The sequence below is a fragment of the Monodelphis domestica genome, chromosome 6, assembly GCF_027887165.1.
Source record: "Monodelphis domestica isolate mMonDom1 chromosome 6, mMonDom1.pri, whole genome shotgun sequence".
Lineage (NCBI taxonomy): Eukaryota > Metazoa > Chordata > Mammalia > Didelphimorphia > Didelphidae > Monodelphis > Monodelphis domestica.
This window is the reverse complement of record NC_077232.1, coordinates 29473999-29488097: the sequence shown is the minus strand read 5'-3', so window position 1 is coordinate 29488097 and position 14099 is coordinate 29473999. Positions and strand designations below refer to the sequence as shown.

At 48.8% G+C, this 14099-nt stretch overlaps 1 protein-coding gene and 2 non-coding genes across 3 annotated transcripts in view; 2 read left to right on the top strand and 1 right to left on the bottom strand.

Moving 5' to 3' along the window:
- The window catches only part of LOC100014668 (transmembrane protein 263-like), a 399095-nt gene that overhangs the window by 341616 nt on the left and 43380 nt on the right, over window positions 1-14099 (top strand). The gene's annotated exons all lie outside the window — the stretch shown is intronic.
- MIR7320B (microRNA mir-7320b) lies at window positions 9368-9428 on the bottom strand. Its single transcript, NR_162936.1, has one exon. It is a non-coding gene; the product is annotated as a microRNA mir-7320b (primary transcript).
- On the top strand, window positions 9372-9428 carry MIR7320 (microRNA mir-7320). The gene has a single exon (NR_127533.1). It is a non-coding gene; the product is annotated as a microRNA mir-7320 (primary transcript).

The following is a 14099-nucleotide window of genomic DNA, read 5'->3' as shown; positions in this document are numbered from 1 at the left end:
AGCCGGGGAAGGCGATTCCTTAAATCCCGGCATTTCCTCTTTCCTCCTCCTCTCTCCCGGCACGTTCCTCCCTGTGTGCAGGGGGTCCCCCTCCATCTTCCCTTCCCTCCATTGGAAGCCTAGTGTGCCACTTGGACTGGAATCCCTCCAGAACCTGCTCTGTTCCCGCTCTTATTTCTTCATCGCGTGGGCCTGGCCTTTTCCACGTCGCCGTTTCGAGTCTCTCGGCCCCCTTCGTTAGCTGAGGAAGTCCCTCTAGCTCCACCCCAATCGCTCCCCCGTTCGGAGCGCTCGCCCGGAGCTATCCCAGGTGCCGAGGCTGGCCGCCTCAGCTCCCATATTGGCCGCCGCGTCCCTGCCAGAGCGACAGAACGTGTTTGTTTTTCCTGCCTGGGCTCTTTGAGATGTTTCTCCTAAGTGGGGCAGCTCTAACAATCCGTTCCACTGCTTTACTCCTGTTAGCAAATAGCACAGCGTCTGCTCTGTTGGCCAGGATCTGGCGGAGCGCGGTGACGGCTGCAGCCTTGGACATCTTGTTGCTTTTATTTTTCTAAAATATCCTTCAGTGGGCACGCCGAGTCCTCTCCGGCTCAGTGTCCCGTTTCAGCCCACGCTGGAGGGCAAAGGACTGGGTGTTCTGGTGCCCACGCGCCTTGAAGGAGACTCGGCAATGGGATGGTGGAAAGCAGGGCGGACTGCAAGGCACAGGACCCAGGTTCAGATCTTGCTTTAGTACTTACCCTTGGCAAGTCGCAGCACTCCGCTGAGGCTCAGTTTCCCGTTCCGTAAAATGAGAGTATTGAACCTGATTGCCTTTAAGACACCTTCGAGTTCTTAATCCTGTAACCCCAAAATTCTACAATCCTGGGACTAGGAGTCAAGAGGCTTGGGTTCTAGTCTCAGCCATACCCTGAGGAGCGGTGTGCTGTGGGGCAAGACCTCAGCTTCTTCCTATTACAAATTAGTACCTTAGATTAGATTCCCTGTAAGGTGCCATCCAGCTCCAGCATTCCCTTGTGAGACGGTGTGCTCCCTTACAGCAGAGACAGGTTTCCAACTTGCATTGAATCCTTGGCATAGAGTAAGCAGTTAAGAGACTCTGATGGAACCTTAGTTTACCGATCAACATTCATGTTCTAGGATCCCTCCCAGTTCTGACATTCTATGTTCTAAGGTTCCTGCCAGCTCTGACATTCTGTGTTCTAAAGTCCCTCTCAGCTCCTCCATTCTCTGTTCTAAGGTTCTTTCCAGTCCTGACATTCTGTGTTCCTAAGGTTCCTTCTAGCTCTGACATTCTGTGTTCTAAAGTCCCTCTCAGCTCCTCCATTCTCTGTTCTAAGGTTCTTTCCAGTCCTGACATTCTGTGTTCCTAAGGTTCCTTCTAGCTCTGACATTCTGTGTTCTAAAGTCCCTCTCAGCTCCTCCATTCTCTGTTCTAAGGTTCTTTCCAGTCCTGACATTCTGTGTTCCTAAGGTTCCTTCTAGCTCTGACATTCTGTGTTCTAAAGTTCCTCTCAGCTCCTCCATTCTCTGTTCTAAGGTTCTTTCCAGTCCTGACATTCTGTATTCTAAGGTTCCTTCTAGCTCTGACATTCTGTGTTCTAAAGTCCTTCTCAGCTCCTCCATTCTCTGTTCTAAGGTTCTTTCCAGTCCTGACATTCTGTATTCTAAGGTTCCTTCTAGCTCTGACATTCTGTGTTCTAAAGTCCCTCTCAGCTCCTCCATTCTCTGTTCTAAGGTTCTTTCCAGTCCTGACATTCTGTGTTCTAAGGTTCCTTCTAGCTCTGACATTCTGTGTTCTAAAGTCCCTCTCAGCTCCTCCATTCTCTGTTCTAAGGTTCTTTCCAATCCTGACATTCTGTGTTCTAAGGTCCCAATCAGTTCTGACATTCTGTGTTCTAAGGTTCCTCCTGATCATATATCCCCTGGCTATACTCCCTCCCAGCTCAGACATTCTCCATTCTAAGGTCCCTCCCAGTTCTGACATTCGGTGTTCTAAGGTCCCTCCTGGCTCTCACATTCTCTGTTCTAAAGTCCTTCCTCACTCCTACATTCTGTGTTCTAAGGTCCTTTTCAGTGCTGACATTCTATATTCTAAGGTGAACCCCTACATCCTCTTTTCTACAGCCCCTCCCAGTGCCAGCACTCTGTGTTCTAGGAGTCAGACTGGGACCTTTTGACTAATCCATTTTGTTTCCAAGGTGAGGTATCCTGTATCTGTGATGTTTTCCCCCTTCATAGATCCCTTGGAGGGGTTTAAGCAGGTCAGTATGTCCCACTGCAGTATAATCAGAGTCATTATTATTGCATTAGGCTCTGGGCTGAAATGGGGCCTGGAAAGAGAATCCTCAAGGATGAAATTGCTGAAGTTCGTTTTTTGGGTGACAGCCAGCTTTCTCCTTTGGAAATCTTCCTTTTCAGGGCCCTGTTTCCCCAGGACCCCCACCCCCATCCTATGCACTCGTTTCCTGCCTGGTTCTCTTGTCCAGGAGGAAAACATCTTAGAACATGCAGCATTAGAGCTGAGAAGAACCTTGTGTATGTGCTAGAGTATTAGCTCCAGAAAGCACTGTAAAACACAGCATGGAATGTCAGAACACAAGGGAGACCTTAACGGGAAGTTAAAGCTGGAAGGGGCCTTAAGGCACAGAACACAGCACTCAAGCTGGAAGGGGGTCTTAAAACAGAATATCAGAGCTGGAAGGGATGTAACATCAGAGAGAGCTAAGGAATTCACTAACTTCAGTTCACTTGGCTAGTTAGAGGGAGAGCTCAGTTCTTAGTGGATTCAAAACTGGAAGAGGAGAAGGTTTTAAGTCTAGGAATCTAGTCCTTAAACCCTGCTTCTGTCCCTAACTCCTTCTGGGACCATGACCTCTCCCTTCTGAGCCTCAATAAAATGAGGGTGTTGGACTAGACAGCCACTGAGCTCAGGCTAAGAGATTGATCTCTCCAGGGGCTGCAGGACCCTTAAAATTCAGATCTAAGGTAAGAGTCTTCAACAGTGAATCACAGATTGATGGGTTAAGCTTGTGACTTCCTCCTCTAAATCCTACGATCCCTTTGACCTCCCCTCCTGTTACAAAAGAGGAAAGGAGGCCCAAAGAGAAGTGACTTTTCCAAGGTCACTCAGTCAACTAAGCAGGACTTTCAGCCTTGTGTTCCATCTTCTACTGATTAGTTCATAATAGGGTATTCCTAAAATGTTGGGGGCAGGGGCAGGAGAAGGAGCAGAGTTTATATTATTAAAGAGGACCACTGGGAAAGTCAAGACCTAACCCAAAGGGACAAATAATGAAAGCTGGCAGTTCAGGCAAGCGTCAAAGACACATCTCCAAAGGGAGGGAGATTTTAGGAGCAGGGGACCAGTCCCAAATGAGAGCAGGACCCTCTGAGTGGAGAGAGGGGGTACAGGCTGCTTCCTAGGGGAGCCAGGAATCAATCCCTCTCCATCAACACTGGCTATTTAAGCCCTTTCTGACTGTAATTATTCCTCCCAACAAGGGCTGGATTTATAGAACCTGGTTCCATTGCAGGAGAGATTTCTGATAGTGGGACCAGACTGCAGGGGACTAAGGGCTCCAGGGGACAACAGTCCTGGCCAGCTGGAGTTAACAGAGGAGTCTAAGGGGAGATGGCCCCAGAGCTTGCTGGATTGTTGAGCTCTGGTGATGGCACTGACAAGCCTTCCATCCTGAGCCATTGATTGACCAGTTGAGCTTGTTGCAGAGGGAAGAGCAATGAAGGAAGGAAGAATCAGGAGAGCTCTGGCCCTGGTGGTCTGGGTGACCCTGGACCCTCTCAAAGTCTCAACTTGCTCATCTGCCAAATGGGGAAAACTATGTGGGCCTCTCTGTCCCTTTCATTGCTCTCTAGAACCCATTCAACTAGAGCCAAATAAATGTGTGCAAACGCCTTAGATAAAGGGGAGATGGGACGGGAATGAGCATCTATTGATGTCATTATTATTTATTTATAGCATATACTACATTACATGCCAGGCAGAATGCTAAGTGCTTTAGAAATATTGGGGCCTCACAACAACCCTGGAAGGTAAATGCTAGTACTAACATCCTTACTTTACAGATAAGGAAACTGAGGCAGATAGGGGTTAAGTGACTTGCCCAAGGTCACATAGCTAGTATGTATTTGAGGCTGGACTTGAACTCAGGCCTTCCTGCCTCCAAGTCCAGTGCTCAGTGTACTATGGCTCTACCTCCATGCCTCTAATTAGGCACCATCCCTGCCCTTACAGAACTAATGGTCTAGTAGGGACTGGCACATACCCAAGGGACCATAATTGATAATCTCACATGATGAAGTCATTGGAGAGTCACAAAGAAATCAGAGGGAGATAAATAAGTAAGGGCAAAGGAATCCACATTTAAGGCTGATGATACAGATAAATCAGAGAGGTTCCATGATTTATAATTACTTCCCAGCAGCTACAGGCAATTGGTGATGCCAGTGTGCATAGAGCGCTGGACCTGGAGTCAGGAAGACTCATCTCTGTGAGTTCAAATCCAGATGTAGATACTTACTGGCTGGGTGACCCTGGCCAAGTCATTTAACCCTGTTTCCTCATCTGTAAAATGAGTTGGAAAAGGAAATGTCAAGCCACTCCAGTATTTTAGCTGTGTGACCCTGACCAAGTCACTTAACCCTGTTTGCCTCAGTTTCCTCATGTGTAAAAGGAGCTGGAGAAGGAAATGACAAACCATGCCAGTATCTCTGCCAAGAAAACACCAAATGAGTCAGACACAATTGAAAAAAACAGCTGAACTGGCCTACATTGGCCAAATTGTAGTTTCTCCATCACGATGTTCCATTTCCCAACTCCTTGCCTTTGTACTGGCTGTCCCCCTCCTCCTCATGCCTGGAATCCTCTGTCTCCTAGAATTCTCTGCCTCCTCACCTCTGCCTGGTTTCCTTCTCAGCTAGACCCAAGTCCCACCTTCTTCAGCAGGCCCTTCCTCATCCCTTGTGAGGCCAATGCCTTTCTTCCCCATTACTTTCTGCCTCTGCTGTGTGTATTTCCCGTGTATGTAGTTCATCACGTGTGATCTTCCCCTTCAGAATGTAAGCTCCCTGAAGGTGGGCTTCTCCTCTTTCAGGTGGGAAAACCAAGGCTCTCAGAGAGGGGAAGTGACTCATCAGGGTTGGCCAGTTAGTGGATGATTCCAGATTCTTGGGCAGCCACCCTCTCTCTCTGCCTTCCTAGCTGAGCACCATGTTTCTGGCCCCAACCCAGTAGCTTGACCCATTTCCCCATTGTTCCTTGTTTGACAGCTTGATTTCTGGGTTCCTGACCTGCCCTTGTGTTCCTCCCCCAAATCATTCAGCCATGGAGTTCAGTGAGAAGAAAGCGTCTTAGCTCCTTTCTCTTCCACTCCCAGCCCGGGGATCCTGTGATTTTCCTTGGCTGGTGACAAGGAGGCAGTACTTAAGAGTGAGAATACTGGATTGGGAGGAAGAGGGGCAGGGTGGGAGTTCTGGCTCAGCTCCTTATTTTTGCTCATTTTCAGTTGTAATTCTTTTCAATCCCATTGGGCTTTTCTTGGCAAAGATCCTGGACTGCTTTGCCATTTCCTTCTCCAACTCATGTTGTCTTGACCATGAGCTCTTTCTTCTCTCTGAATTAAAGTTTTGTCTCTCAAAAAAAGAGAGAGAGAATGAGGAAACTGAGGCAAACTGGGTTAAGTGACTTGCCCAGGGTCACACAGCCAGGAAATCTCTGAGGCCAGATTTTAACTCAGTATTTCCTGACTCCAAGCCTGATACTCTCCACTGTGCCACCTTTCTGCCACATACTATTGGCAAGTAATTTAGCCTCTCTAATCCTCAATTCCCTCCTCTGCAAAATAAGGCAAAGATCTCTGGGGACCCTTCCAACTCTCAATCTTACCATCCTAGACTAAAGAAGGAAATGGGCTTAATTCAGGAATTTCCCATCTTTCAGACTGTTAGGAGGCCTCTGCTCGGAGCAGGTGATCTCTCATGATCAGCCCCATGGCAGGCCTCCTTTGTGTGGATAGTGTCTTTCTCAATGTGGGGCATCCGGCCAGGAAAGCACTCAGATAGGACTCTGATGGATCTCTGGATAAGATGCAGGTGGCTTCTTAACACTGACAACAGAATCTGTCAGAAAGACTTGTTACCAGGAGGCCAGCCAGTTGTGATTCATTGTGTCTGGTCACCGGCTTGGTCTGCCTGTATTTGGATGCCCCTGTATTGGGCAGGGGAGCCGGGATTCCTGGGGCACAGTTCAAGGTTTGGGCTGCACTGCCAGCTGCCTGAGGTCCTCAAGCACAAAGGTTGGATGAGTGCTGATTGTCCCAAAGCCATTAATGGGTGTATCCCTGGTGAACTTTCTGACCCTTTTCCCTCCTCTCAAAGATTTACCGTTACAGGAGATGTTTTGAAGGTAACGGCTCTAATAGAAGTGTTTGGAGCCCCGTAGGAGCCTGGGGAAACAATACAGTAAAGGATGACTCTCTTTTTCTTCTCCATCCACTCCTCTAAGCCATGTTTATTGAACAGAGAAAGAAAAGCTACTCATCACCCCAGACCTTCAGCCTCTCTGCCCCCAGGAGGCTTGGACCACTGGGATGCCAGGCAAAGGGATGGGACTCCCAGAGAGGGAACCCGCTTCCATGAAGGGGGACATTGACCTCAGACCACCAGTCTCTCTGTCCCTGGGAGGCTTGGACCATTGGGATACCAGGCAAAGGGACACAACTTCCAGGGAACCCACTTCCATAAAGGGGGACATTGACCTCAGACCACCAGCCTCTCTGTCCCCAGGAGGCTTGGACCACTGGGATGCCAGGCAAAGGGATGGGACTCCCAGAGAGGGAACCCGCTTCCATGAAGGGGGACATTGACCTCAGACCACCAGTCTCTCTGTCCCTGGGAGGCTTGGACCATTGGGATACCAGGCAAAGGGACACAACTTCCAGGGAACCCACTTCCATAAAGGGGGACATTGACCTCAGACCTTCAGCCTCTCTGCCCCCAGGAGGCTTGGACCACTGGGATGGCAGGCAAAGGGATGGGACTCCCAGAGAGGGAACCACTTCAGTGAAGGGGGACATTGACCTCAGACCACCAGCCTCTCTGTCTCCAGGAGGCTTGGACCACTGGGATGCCAGGCAAAGGGACACAACTTCCAGGGAACCCACTTCCATAAAGGGGGACATTGACCTCAGACCACCAGTCTCTCTGTCTCCAGGAGGCTTGGACCACTGGGATGGCAGGCAAAGAGATGGGACTCCCAGAGAGGGAACCCACTTCAGTGAAGGGAGACATTGACCTCAGACCACCAGCCTCTCTGTCTCCAGGAGGCTTGGACCACTGGGATGCCAGGCAAAGGGATGGGACTCCCAGAGAGGGAACCCACTTCAGTGAAGGGGGACATTGACCTCAGACCACCAGCCTCTCTGTCCCCAGAAGGCTTGGACCACTGGGATGCCAGGCCTTAAAGGGATGGGACTCCCAGAGAGGGAACCCGCTTCCATGAAGGGGGACATTGACCTCAGACCACCAGCCTCTCTTTCCCCAGGAGGCTTGGACCACTGGGATGCCAGGCAAAGGGATGGGACTCCCTGAGAGGGAACCAGCTTCTGAAGCCAGCAGCACTGACCTCAGACCCAGCCTCTCTTTTTCCAGGAGGCTTGGACCACTGGGATGCCAGGCAAAGGGACATGACTTCCAGGGAACCAGCTTCCATGTAAGGGGGACGTTGTAGGTGATGCTCTTAGGGATGGGGCAGAACTTTTCACTACACACTGATTAGCAGTAGAGCATGCAGGGAAATAGAGTCATGATTTCATTTTTGAAGACTGACCAAGTGACACTAAAGGGAGAAAGATTCCCAACATGCCTCAAGGCACCTGCTAGGTGGGACAGGGCCAAGAAGGAGCAGGGTAGAGAGAACTGCTGGGGAGCTCACCTGCAGAGCAGCCACCAGGAAAAAGAATTGCATCCTGAGACATTCCCAGACTCTGTCTGGGCAGGATGCCATTCTAGGGCAGGGCCAGGCTGGGCAGGAGCTCACCTGGAGTGTGCTTGCTATTCCAGAAAGCTCCTGGAGCATCTTTTTCTAATTAATTATTCTTGCTAACTAGATGCAAAGCTCAATTGTTTCTGTATTGCTGAAAGATTATAGGGGCTGCCAGCACCCTTTAAATGTTGGCACCCCTAAAATTCTTGGTAGACAAACCCCCCAAAACTCTCCCTGGCTGCCCGATTACTCTACATTGCCAGTGATTACCTATATAAACCTCTTCTGCAAGCCTCGGTTTCCTCTTCTAGAGGAGCCACATGTCAAAGCCCTAACTAGGGGGCACCTAGGTTGCTTGGTGGATTGAGAGGCAGGCCTAGAGATGGGAGGTCCTAGGTTCAAATCTGATCTCAGACACTTCCTACCTGGGTGATCCTGGGCAGGCTATTTACCCCCCATTTCCTAGTTCTTCTCACTCTTCTACCTTGGCACCAATACACAATATTGATTCTAAGATGGATTTTTTAAAATGACATTGCAAGGAAATAATTTATTTAGAAATGAAATTGGTCTAAGTTTGAACTGGTGCCATTTGAGAATTGGCTGAAGGAATTGGGGATATTTACCCTGGAGAAGAAAAGATTGAGGGGGACCCAAAAGCTGTCTTTGAGTGAATGAAGTGGTGTCGTGTAGGAGAGGGATGAGACCTGCTCTAAGCCCAGGGGGCAGATCTAGGAGAAGGGGGACTGGGCACCTGTAGACTTGATGACAGTCAGAGCTGTGCAGAATTCAGAGACAGTATAGAGGGGGACCCTATTCAGCATTTATTGGTTGCCTATCATGTACCAGGCTCTAGAGATACAAAGACAAAAATGAAGTAAGCCTTGTCCTCAAGGAGCCAGCATTCTTTTGAGGACATGGGGTTGATGGGAATGACAGGTACATTTACAATAAATCCATACGAGGTCATTTCAGGTTGACCTACGCTGGCCTCCAAGGTCCCTTCCAGATCCAGGATGCTGCGATTCCCCATCCTTCTCCTAGAACAGGCCAGATTTCCACATAAAGCCCCACCGTCGTCTCCAGGGCTCCGTGGCTGGGGTCATCTTTGGATAGACTGCCCCGTGTGGGATGGGTTGGGAGAGGGGGAGAAGAGAAGGCCCTAGAGCTGTGCTTACCTTCTTCCTGGCCATCTTAGGTTCAAACCCTGAAGTCCAGAGCAGGCAAAGTCTTATGAAGGAATCCCAGGGCAGGTATTGACAGAAGACCCAAGAGAGCCGAGAAAGATCCTTTGGCTCCCACAGCTGCTAATGGCAAACATCGAGGACCTGGTGGACGAGCAGGCCGGTGCTCCATGGATAACCTCCTCCCCAACCCACAGGGGTGCCCTGGACCTTTTTAAACAGGGCAGCCCAGCGGGTGAGAAGGATGTCTGATCCACAATCCTCACCACCTCTGCCTCCACCTTGACAGTCCCCAAGCAGAGCCAAGGATGAGACGGCCACCCTTTTCCACAGGCTGAAAGGGGAAGGAAGGAACCTCATCCACTGGAATGAAGAACAGATTTACACCTGTCTGCGGTGAAGAATGTCCCAGATCTGCCACTTTTTTTTCAATCCGAACCTGAAATTCCATCCATATAGATGTGACAAGTCCCTCCGCTCATGTGGATCAACAATTCCTCTGTTATTTACAACTTAGACAGTTACTTAAAGGTTAAGTGACTTAAGCCAAAGTCACACTGCCGGTATGTGTCCTAGCTGAGCCTGGAACTCAGGTCTTCTGCCTTTGCATGCTCTTTCTACTGTACACAAGTTCTCTTCTACGGAAACCCCAGGCTTCAGATAGTTGGAAAGGAGGAAAAGTCACTAGGACAATTCCCTAGCCAAGGGCAGGATTGGGATGCTTAGTGCTCTTGGTCCTGCACAGGGGCGTTCCTGAACTTTGAAGGAGAGATGTATGAAAAAATGTGCCCCCCCTTCTCTGTCTCTGTCTCTGTCTCTTTCCTCTGTCTGGGTCTCTACCACTTTCTCTGTCTTCTCTCTCTTTTTCTGCCTTTTTCTGCCTCTTCTCTCTGTCTCTGTGTGTGTGTCTCTCTCTGTGTCTCTCTCTGTCTCTCTGTCTCTCAATGTGGTGTAGTGAAAAGAGCTGAATGTTGTCAAAAGGCTTGGGTTCAAATTCAAGCATTGCCACTAATTACCTGTATGATACTGGAAATATATCCTCCCCTCTCTGGGTCTTCAGGTTCTTCTGCTAGAGGAAAAGAGGGAGTTAGAGCAGTCTTATCAAAGGCCCCTTTGGGCCCTAAGTCCTGTGATCCTGTCACAGTCCCAAATAGCAATGTTTTCACCTTGGGCTGGCTGATGGGGAGCCCCAAGCAGGGGCCAGGCCCTCTTAGACCAGCCAGCTTAAGTGACTGAGGATTCCTCTTCACTGTTAGTGCTTTCTTTCCCTTCTCAAATGATTCCAGATGAGACCATGAATGTCATTCTCTTGGCAAATCTTGAAGTGTTCTGTGGCTCTGAGCTCACTCTCCAGGGCATACTGCTACATCTCCCTCTCGGGGATCTAGGGGTGCCCCTAAGGGGTTGGGGTGTCTCTTCTCTTGTGCTGTCAGCTCTGCCCCCATTCTGCTTTGGTTTCTCTCCTACCCTTAGCTTTCAGGAATTAACACCTCAGTTTTATTTAACTAGTCAGCATCAATTAGCTCCTACAAAGGGATATTGACTTTGAAGTTATAGCAGGAACAAAACTACAGCCATTTTCCCCAGCACCTCAGTGGCACGTCCTCCCCTACCCCACCTTGTTCTCTGGGGAAAGAGGGCTCAGCCAGCACAGCTTCTACGCAACCATGATCCCTCCAAGCTTACTTCTGCTATAACATAACTGCCAGATGATTCCTAAGCTCCGATACTACTGGGCTTCAATTCCAAAGGTCACTCCTCAATTCTCAAGACATCAATACTAGTCTGGCTGCAAAACCCATCATAGACTCGACTCCCAGACTCTTGGAAGGCTCCCTCTCCTGACCTTTCAAAACTCAGAAGTCCCTACCCTGAAGAAAAATCTCCTTCGCCTTAAATGAGCAAATGCTGAGACAGGCTAAGAATTGAGACCCCAGATCTAGAGGCTACATGTTGGGCTCAGTGGGGAGAGCTCAAGTCCTCTCCCCCTTACAGAGTTGTCTCTCACCAGATGCCATCAGGAAAGGATCAAAGAAAGAGATAGAGAGACAGAGACAGAGAGAGACAGACAGACAGAGAAAGAGAGAGAGAGACAGACAGACAGAAAGAGACAGAGAGAAAGAGAGAGAAAAGAGACAGAAAGGAGACAGGTGGAAGCAGAAAAAAAGAGAAAGACAGATACAGTGATAGAGATGGAGAGACAGAGACAGAGAGACAAAAAGAGGCAGAAAAAGAGAAAGAAGACAGAGCCAGAGAGAGAGAGAGACAGAGACAGAGAAAGAGAGAGACAGACAGAGCCAAAGAAAGAGAGGGACAGACAGAGAGAGAGAGAGAGAGAGAGAGAGAGAAAAGAGACAGATGGAAGCAGAAAAAACAGAAAGAAGAAACAGTGATAGAGATGGAGAGACAGAGACAGAGAGGAGAAAGAGACAGAGCCAGAGAAAGAGAGGGACACACACACACACACACAGAGACAGATACAGAGAGACAGAGACAGAGACAGATGGAGACAGATAGAGAGAGAAAGAGACAGAGAGAGACAGAGAGAAAGAGAGAGAAAAGAGAGACAGAAAGGAGACAGGTGGAAGCAGAAAAAAGAGAAAGACAGATACAGTGATAGAGATGGAGAGACAGAAACAGAGAGACAAAAAGAGGCAGAAAAAGAGAAAGAAGACAGAGCCAGAGAGAGAGAGAGACAGAGACGGAGAAAGAGAGAGACAGACAGAGCCAGAGAAAGAGAGGGACAGACAGAGAGAGAAAGAGAAAGAGAGAGAAAAGAGACAGATGGAAGCAGAAAAAACAGAAAGAAGAAACAGTGATATAGATGGAGAGACAGAGACAGAGAGGAGAAAGAGACAGAGAGACAAAAAGGAGACAGAAAGAGGCAGAAAAAGAGAAAGAAGACAGAGCCAGAGAGAGAGAGAGAGCCAGAGAAAGAGAGGGACAGAGAGAGAGACAGAGACAGAGACAGAGACAGAGACAGACGGAGACAGACAGACAGAGAGAAAGAGACAGAGACAGAGAGAAAGAGAGAGAAAGGAGACAGGTGGAAGCAGAAAAAAAAGAAAGACAGATACAGTGATAGAGATGGAGAGACAGAGACAGAGAGACAAAAAGAGGCAGAAAAAGAGAAAGAAGACAGAGACAGAGAAAGAGAGGGACAGAGAGAGAAAGAGAAAGAGAGAGAGAGAAAAGAGACAGATGGAAGCAGAAAAAACAGAAAGAAGAAACAGTGATAGAGATGGAGAGACAGAGACAGAGAGGAGAAAGAGACAGAGAGACAGAAAGGAGACAGAGACAGAAAGAGGCAGAAAAAGAGAAAGAAGACAGAGCCAGAGAGAGAAAGAGAGACAGAGAGAGAAACAGACAGAGCCAGAGAAAGAGAGGGACAGACAGAGCCAGAGAAAGAGAGGGACAGACAGAGAGAGAGAGAGAGAGAAAGGACACAGATGGAAACAGAAAAAAGAGAAAGAAGAAAGAGACAGTGATAGAGATGGAGAGACTGAGACAGAGAGAGGAGAAAGAGACAGAGAGACAGAAAGGAGACAGAAAAAGAGAAAGAAGACAGAGACAGTGATAGAGATGGAGGGACAGAGAGTTTCAAACAAGAAAGAGAGAGGGGGGCCCTTAAAACCTTTAGAAGCCCCCCCATTCTGGTTCTGGTTCTATCTACTACATGGCTAACAGGTTGGAATTGGTCCAGGATGTCTATGAATGCTCCAAGGTCTTCCTGATACATCATCATGGCCCTCCTGGGAGCAGATGCCCCAGCCTCTTCCATATTGGGATTTGGTTCAGCCAGGCATACTCATGTATGCCAGTTTGCCATTACAGCCATATGATGCACATTTGGGGCTACCATTCATAGATGCAGAGTGGGAAGTAACTTCAGAAGTGACCTAGTCCAAACCCCTCATTTTACAAAGAAAGAAACTGAGAGTTAGGGAAATGGTGTCTTACCCAAGGACACCCAATGGGAATTGAACCCAGGTCCTCTGACTTCAGATCTGTGATCTCTCTACCAAACCACAAGGGCCCTCAAATGTCAGCCATGATTATTTTTACCCTTATTTATCTATTTACATCACCTGGAGGGCTGAGAGCCCCTGAGGACCTTCCAACTTTTGATCCACGATCCTCTGGTCTTATATCCGATCCTTCCAGTAATACATAAGCTTCTCGAGGCTAGAGACTATTGTTTTGGGGGTTGTTTTCATCTCTGTAGGGCCAGGGCCTACAGCAGCCTGGCACAGAGTAGATGCTGGATAAGTGTGTGTTGATTGACTAACGGTCACCACTCAATAAATTCCAGTGACTCCCGGCCACCTCCAAGTTTGCTGAGGTTCCTCTATGTTCATATGGGCAAAGAGTGCAGAAGGGTCTTTTAAATTCCAAGCCAAAAGGTGGGGAACCCTTATTCCCTTTGGCCCTCTTCAGGGCTGGCCTCTCCTCGTGTGTGCCCCCAGTCTAAACTCTGGGGAGCCTATCGATGTAACCCCATGTCTGGGCATTACTAATAGGGCGAGCAGTTAAACCGTGGCAGCAGTGACCTCTGAAATGCAGTACCGCGCTGTATAATAAATTCCCCTCGTCTAAAGGTTTATATTGCTTCCTGAGGCACTAGCGTCAGAGGGCTTTCCACGACTTGGGCTGGATATAATTGCTGTGTACGGCAGATTTATTCCTCCAAGAGGTCAGATAACCATTGTATTTCACCGTCGGGCTGACGAAGGCCCTTATTCGCTCAAATTATATTTCTATCAAATATTCATTTGTCTGGTTTATGGGCTGAGAAAAACCTGTCCCGCTGGTGCTGGCTGCCCACGTGTTCACCTGGCTGGCTGTTCCAAGCCCTTCTTTCCTCCAGGCCCCCTTCCCTGCTGCCCCAACCTTTGTCCCCTCCCCAAATCACT